A 7583-nucleotide genomic window follows, 5' to 3' on the forward strand; every position below is an offset into this window, starting at 1 on the left:
GAAGCATGACCCACCCACCACCACCCTCTTGCCATCAGAGCAGTTTTATTTTCACATTGTACAATCAACCAATTGCTTGCTCCTTGGTAGAGTTTACATTTATGTGGGCCTACTGTGTTCTGCACCATTCTAAGCACTTTTCTTGGACTGACCTTTCACCCTCACACCCACTGTGCAAGGCAGGTGCTCATGCCGTCTAGCAGGAGAACACTGACAACCCAGCCAGCCCGACTCCTGGGCTCCACTAAGCTACACGTGTTGTCGGGCTCAGCATGTCCAGAGTAAATCCCACCCTGCCTGCTGGTGCCCTGCCCTGAATGTTAAATTTTGAATGTAAATCTTCTAGAGAGGGGTTCCAAAGGCCATGGGCTTATCTCGGCCCCTTGACCACTGCTCCAGTGTCTTATCTCCAGGAGACTGGGTCTTGGCACCAGCAGCACCTGCTTATCTCTGGGTCGGTGGGCCCCAAGCAGGCCCACCCTGTTCCCATCAGCCTCTGGGGCAAGGTACTTCCTCCCAGCATCCCCCACTCCTCACTTGACTGCTCCAAGCCCTCCCCCTCCCAAGCAGATCTAGTCCTGTCACCTCCCATGATCCTCCGCAGAGGATCTTAACCCCTTAGCTTGCCATCCAGGGTCCCGCTGTCACAGTAGCTGGCTGGTCTGGTCTTAACTGCCCATCTGCACTTAGGCCCTGGCTGCTCTCCTCGGACTTTTCTCTGTCCTTCGACGGATGCTTTTCCCTGCCTTGAACACTCATCCTTCTCTTTTCCGTCCCCACTTCCTAACTTTTGTCCTCCTGGAACACTTTGTATCATTCCAGGCTCTGCAAAAATAACTCCTGTGATGACTTCCCTGAGTGCCCCTGAAAATTATTACCACCAACTCTTAGTGATTCCATTTTCATTTTAAAGCTAACTCTGCTGTAGCATTTGTCACTATCTTGGAATTTTACGTATACCATCCATTCTTCACACAAACCCATGTCCCCTGCTAGACAGTGAACTCCTCAGAAACAGAAACTATACCTTAATTGCCTCTGAGTGATCGTTGCTGGCACAGTCCTGATCCACAGTCAGCAAATACTGCTGAATTTTAAAAATTTTATAATAATTGCCAATCCACTGCTGAATCTCTATCCACCAGATACGGCCATGCACTTTTTGCTTTGTCAGAGACCTTTCTTAGGAAGTATGCATACCCAACGATCTTACAAAGGCCCTCTTCCCACTGAATGTCATCTAAGTGATGCTGAAATTGCCTGTTAGCTAAGAATTTTAAGATAAGTATAGATCCTCTTTCCTAACCCAAGTGAAAGGTTTTGTATCTGAGCAAGTACTGAGCTGTAATATTTGATGCTGTTTATTTAAGTAAAGTCAGGCAGAAGGGGGCAATGGGATTTATCAAAAAATGATTTCTGGTAGAGAAAAGTCAGTGTCTGGCTCACACCAGAATGTCAGTAGAGTAACTTAAAACAGTTGACAACTTGCTTTGGAAGTAGAATAAACTGAATTGCCAGACTCCTTATTAAATACACCAACCCTGTAGTGAAGGAAAGTGATGAATATTTTTTGTTGTTAACTTCTGCTAAGAAGCTTGTTCTAGAAGAGGGCATATTTTCAGTGAATTTTGGCACAGTCTAAAACAGATGGTTACATGTTTTTGGTGCTTTGTCTAATACTAAAACTTGTGGCAATTGATTAAGGACCAAAAGTTGCTTTTCTACAACACTCAAACGTGATTGTAGTGATCTGAGCTTTAAGTATTATTAATAATAGCCATAGGATGTTGCAGTTGGGAAACACAGGATCTGGACTAGACAATCGGGCCGGTTATAAGCAATAAAGGCAGCTTGTTTTGTGTGTATCGACTCTGAGAGAGCATGGCATGAGGCTCTTCTGACCATCTGAAAGTAGAAAGGGCAGCAGTGAGCTTGTGACTCACACAGGAGTTCTGTCTAAAAGGTGCTAAGCAGTTCTGTTAGAAACTGTTTCAGAAACATCTTGGGGCAAATTTCTCAATCTTTTCAAGTAGAAGGATTTTTTTTTTTAACATTTATTTTATTCTTTTTTTGGCTGTGCCATGTGGCATGCAGGATCTTAGTTCCCCAACCAGGGATGGAACCCGTGACTCCTGCAGTGGAAGTGCAGAGCCCTAACCACTGGACAATCAGGGAATTCCCAAGATCGTTTTTTTAATATTAGAAAGATTTGCAGAGCCCCCTCCCACCATGACAGTAGTTTATCAAGGAAAATTCAAAATTGCAAAACACTATTATGAATTCTGTTGTATGTAAATGTATTTATATTTATTCTTTGAAAAAAAGTGCGTAATTGAAAAGTATTAATGCAAATGTGGGATATCTCGAAAGTAGCTTTATATCCTTCCAGGGTCTATGATTTGGTTCATTCATTTGCTCACTTATTTACCAAGTATTTATCAACCACCAGCTCTGGCCCTAGGCTGAGCCTCCAGATGGTAATTCCCTGCCTTCAGTTCAGTTCAGTCACTCAGTCATGTCCAACTCTTTGCAAACCCATGGACTGCAGTACTCTAAGCTTCCCTGTCCATCACCAACTCCCAGAGTTTACTCAAACTCATGTCCACTGAGTCAGTGATGCCATCCAACCATCTTATCCTCTGTCGTCCCCTTCTCCCACCTTCAATCTTTCCCAGCATCAGGGTCTTTTCAAATGAGTCAGTTCTTTGCATCAGGTGGCCAAAGTATTGGAGTTTCAGCTCCAGCATCAGTCCTTCCAATGAATATTCAGGACTGATTTCCCTGTCTTCAGAGGTTGTGAAAAAACACTCTGGGAGATGAGGAAATAAACATTTCAGGATAGGTCCTTTGCTGTCTCTGTCATTAGAATTGGTTAAATCTTAATGAATCCAGGCCTGTAAATAAGATTTAACCATCAACTTCAAGAGAATACTTCTCAAACAAACCTAGCTGTGGATGTGGTCAAAACCACTGACCTTAATTCATCTGTAAGACAAGACCCAAGTTACAGCCATTTCCTGTAATAGCTACCCTCAAAATCAGCTGCTTTTCTGGGTTTTAATTCATCTCTCTCATCCTGAGGGTAAAGAGGGCAAATCTTCCTCATCAGTGATTCCTATTTCTGCCTCCCAGGATTTTCCCATTCCCCACTTTTGAACAGAATCGTTTTCTCCTAGTTTGTCTGCCACAGTTCAGCACATTGAATTCACAAGGATAACACGGACGCTATAGAATAAATCATATCACAGGTTCCCAAACAGCACACTCTAGTGAGAAGAGTCATGCTTAAGAAAATAAACCAACACGATGTGTTGTTCTGGATGCTGGAGATAGAGCGATAAACAAAACAGAAAATTATTGCAGCCCTCCTGGAGTTCACATTCTAGAGGCAGGTAAGACTAGTACCTCTTCAACACTAATAAGAAATACCACAAACTCCACAAAGGAAGAGGATACCGAGGGACATGCACAAAGCCTTCCTAGTGCCATCAGCATCTGAGCAGGGCCTGAAAGGATGGGTGGGATTCTGGCATGCAGATCCATGCATAAGAGTGAAGAAGAGGCCAACCTACCCAGAGTGAAAATATAAATAAAGGCAGAGGTGGGACGTGAGAAAGGAGCTGTAGAAATACAGTAGGAAAGGTAGGTTTGGGGGCCAAGTTGTTACTATGGTGATGGATGTCAACCACCCAGCAGTCACTGTATGCCAGGCTCTGTGCTACATTCTTTACGTGCTATATCTCTTTAGATCTTTACTACAACCCGGCTTCAAAGGTAAGGGGAAACCAAGGCTCAGAGAGGTTAAGTAAGAGGCAGAGCCAGAACTCTGAACTAGGTCATCTGACTCTGGAACCCAAGTTTGCAGCAGTTACACCATATTGGTGCCCAAAGTCATGAAGGACCATGGATCCCAGGCTGAGGAATGTGGATCTGATTTCATGGGCGATGATCAGAGCTGTTAGGAAAATGAACCAAATGGAATGATATGACCCAGGACGTGGTATTTGTGCTGTATTCCCCACGTGGGTTGAGTGACAAATAATAGGTTTGCCAGTGTGGCCTCCTGAGTGTGGAGCAGGTGCCTCGTGGGAGGAGCCAACATGAGCCCGGGTAGGTCAGGTTCAAAGTCAGTGATAAAATGGGGCAGGCTGGACTCCTAGCAGCCTTCTGGGGGGCTGTTGTTAACCGAGGTAGAGCCATCTGAGAACAAGAATTGCAGAGGCTCCCTCTACACTTGCTTTTCTTCCATTGGATTTTGGCTTCTGGCACTGAGCGTGCACCCTCCTGCCTTGGGTGCCAGTGAAATTCCAATGAGCAATTCCTTTAATGTAATTCAAGAATTGCCCCACCAATGTCCTCAAGAATGGGCAACACCTTCTTCCTTACATGAAGGTCACGAGGGGAAGGATAGTTGGCAGGGAGTCTCAAGAACGCCATCCACACACATACTCAATGAAGTTCAATTCTTTGAAGGGACTTCCCTGGAGGTCCAGTGGTTGGGACTCGGTGCTTTCATTGCCATGGCCCCAGGTGCAATGGCTGGTCAGGGAACGAAGATCCCACAAGCCAAGCAGCACAGCAGCAGCAAAAAAAAAAAAGTCCCATTCGTTTAAGATTTGGAAGGTGACTGTCCCCACCATTGTCCTCCTTGTCTCTCACCTAGATGACTGGGCCAGCCCCCTGTCCCCACTCCACTTCCTACACACCCGTGTCAACCTCACTGTTCCCTCAGGTCACCACGCTGCTCTGAAACCCCCTGGGGGTCCCCAGTTCCTACCAAAGTTGGTGCATCCTCTCCAGACCATAGGCTTCGTCCTCCTTTCTGGTTTGTTTCCACTGTTTCTCCTACCTATTTTACCCTCAGGCAAATCCCACATTCCCTTGAAATTGCTCTCAGCTTCCCTATGACCACGAGCATTACTGAGCTTCCCTCTGCCAGCAATGTCCATTATGTCCTCTGCTTTTGACAGAATCCTGCCCGTTACTCCTGCCCCAAATGAAGCCCACTTCTGATGCCACCCCCTGGACTTCTTGGTGGTCCAGTGACTAAGACCCTGTGCTCCCAATGTAGGGGGTCTGGGTTAGATCCCTGGTCAGGGAACTAGATCCCACATGACATGATGAAGAGTTTGCAGGCTGCAATTAAAGATCCCGCAGGCTGCAACTAACTAAGAACAGGCACAAACAAATAAAAAATAAATATAATGCCACCTCCTCTAAGAAGCTTTCATTTTTCCCATCTCAGTGTCGTCTCTTCTTCCTTAGAGCCCCCAAAAAACTTAGGAGGTGTCACCCCTGCAGACATCATTTATATGCACGTTGCTAAGCTCTGTGAGGCCCAGAAGGGTGTAGAGACCTGCTTGTGTTTGTTGATTACATGTCTATGTGACAGCACAGGTCCTGGCACCCAGCCAGCTCGCTCGGCTGAAGCCAGAGCCGCCTCCCACAGTCTTTAGCAAGTCTTGAGTGTCAGTAGCAAGACGAGCGACTGGAGAGACCAGAACATTCACTTGAGGTAGATACCAAATACCAAATGAGAATGTATGAAACTGCCAACATTGGTTGAATTTCCTCTTGTAAATTCAGTCATCATACAAGGCAGATTTTTTATTATACAATCAGCCACCCCCAAGCCAGGAACTGCCTCAGAAATCACTGGCAATTGAAGGTTGGCTTGGCCACATTCAGGTTGCTGCCTTCTTGGCGCCTGTGGTGTGCCGACTCAATGAGAGGACCCTGCTGACCTCCAGCACCCATGAGCAGCTATCACAGCTTAGCGCCCAGGACAGGAGCTGAGCAGCCCAGGAACCACGGTCACACCTGCAGCTGAGCTGCTTCTGCTCCTTGAGGGGGTCTCTCAACCCTCTTTACAAATGGAGGCTGATATTAATTCAGCTGTATTCTCTTTTTGAATTTAGGTAAATGACTAGCTTATCTGACTTTAAGCACAGTCTCTTCCTTGTTGTATGAGTAACCTTACCAGAATCACAAACTGCTCCTTTCAGAAGTCCAGACCCCAAAGAATCACCCTGCCTTGGGCAAGATGAAAGTCAGCTATTGTTTTGCAGAATGCCTGGGAGGCAGCTTGTCCTGTGATCAGAGTGGCACCTGGGGGAAATTCTTCAAGGTGGCAGGGCAGCCTCAGACTCTGTGGTTGGAAGCCCCTCCCCACAAACGACCCTTATCTGCTCCAGGGGAAAGTGTTACGTGTCTTAAAGATCTTTTCCAGACAACAGCTACACTTTCTAGCAGCTGCTGACCCCTGGCCTCCATCGGAACTCATGATGACACAGAGTGTCATGATGATACAGAGAGTGATGGAGGAAGACAGCCTGGGTGAGGGGTTATCCCCTGTTCACTAGGAAAGGAGAATTTCCTCTTGGTAGAGTTTAATGACCCCAGTGTTCACAAGAAACCTGTGCAGGGTGTGCTAGTCTTTTCACCACTCTGTGAGTTCGTTTAAACTTAAATTTACCCCAAGGCTTTGCATTATCATTGTGTGGTTCAGTCCTGGACCTCAGGATTTCCTGCTGGCCATGTGCACTTTTTATTTTATTTTATTTTTTTGGTAATAAAGTATGATCAAGCATTTAAAAAAAAAAGCACAAATCATAAATATACAACTCAGTGAATTTTCACAAAATGAATGTACCCATGTCATCAAAAAACATGAGGCTGAAAACTCCCCTCATTACCTTTCCTGGTGGCCCAGTGGGTCACTCTGAGCTCCCAATACAGGGGGTCTGGGTTCAGTTCCTGCTCAGGGAGCTAGGTCCCACACGCTGCAACTAAAGATCGCATGGTGCAACGAAGACTGAGGATTCCACATGCCACAGCTAAGAGCCGGCACAGCCAAAATAAATGCATAGATAAATAAATGTGGTTTAAAAAAAAAACAACACAAAAAACCTCCCTCATTCCTCTTCCCACTTCCTGACTAGTAGCACTGTGGATTAATTTTGCCTGTCTTTGAAATGTATATGAATGGGTCGTATATCGGTCACACTCTTGTGACTAGCTTCTTTGGCTCAACATTATGTTTCTGAGCTTTATCCATTTGTCTATGATTGTAGTTCCCCATATTCATTTTTTTTTCATCTGTTCTGTAAATGGGATGGGCTCCAAAACTGCAACTCAAACTCCATCAAAGTACCATACCCTCCAGCAGACCATTTCAGCTATAAGCTAGATTGTTGTACAGAATCCTCTCCTCCTAGAAACAAGCAAATGATGGGTATATGGAGGGACTCCTGGGCCAACAGTATAGCTTGAATTTGACTGAGCAAAGGGCCATGCTTAAATTTTTTTTCCCTCCAGTTCTGAGTTCCTGGGTCTCCTGATAGAGGGCTAAAGTCAGGCTGTCTTTGGAATGTGCTTTAGAATTCAAGAGCGCCTTTCTGCTGAGAGCATTTAACTGGGAGAGGGATCTAGAGGCTGAAGTTATCAGTAACCCTTGAAGAAGAAACACTCTGCACCGTTCATTAAAAGGAATGGCTGTCTAAAGGGTCGGTTTCTGAAACACACTGTTGGTACAAGATTGTCGATGTATCGAAGGAAAAAGGTTGTTTTATGTGACCATGAAT

This window comes from Odocoileus virginianus, chromosome 2 (genome assembly GCF_023699985.2).
Source record: "Odocoileus virginianus isolate 20LAN1187 ecotype Illinois chromosome 2, Ovbor_1.2, whole genome shotgun sequence".
Lineage (NCBI taxonomy): Eukaryota > Metazoa > Chordata > Mammalia > Artiodactyla > Cervidae > Odocoileus > Odocoileus virginianus.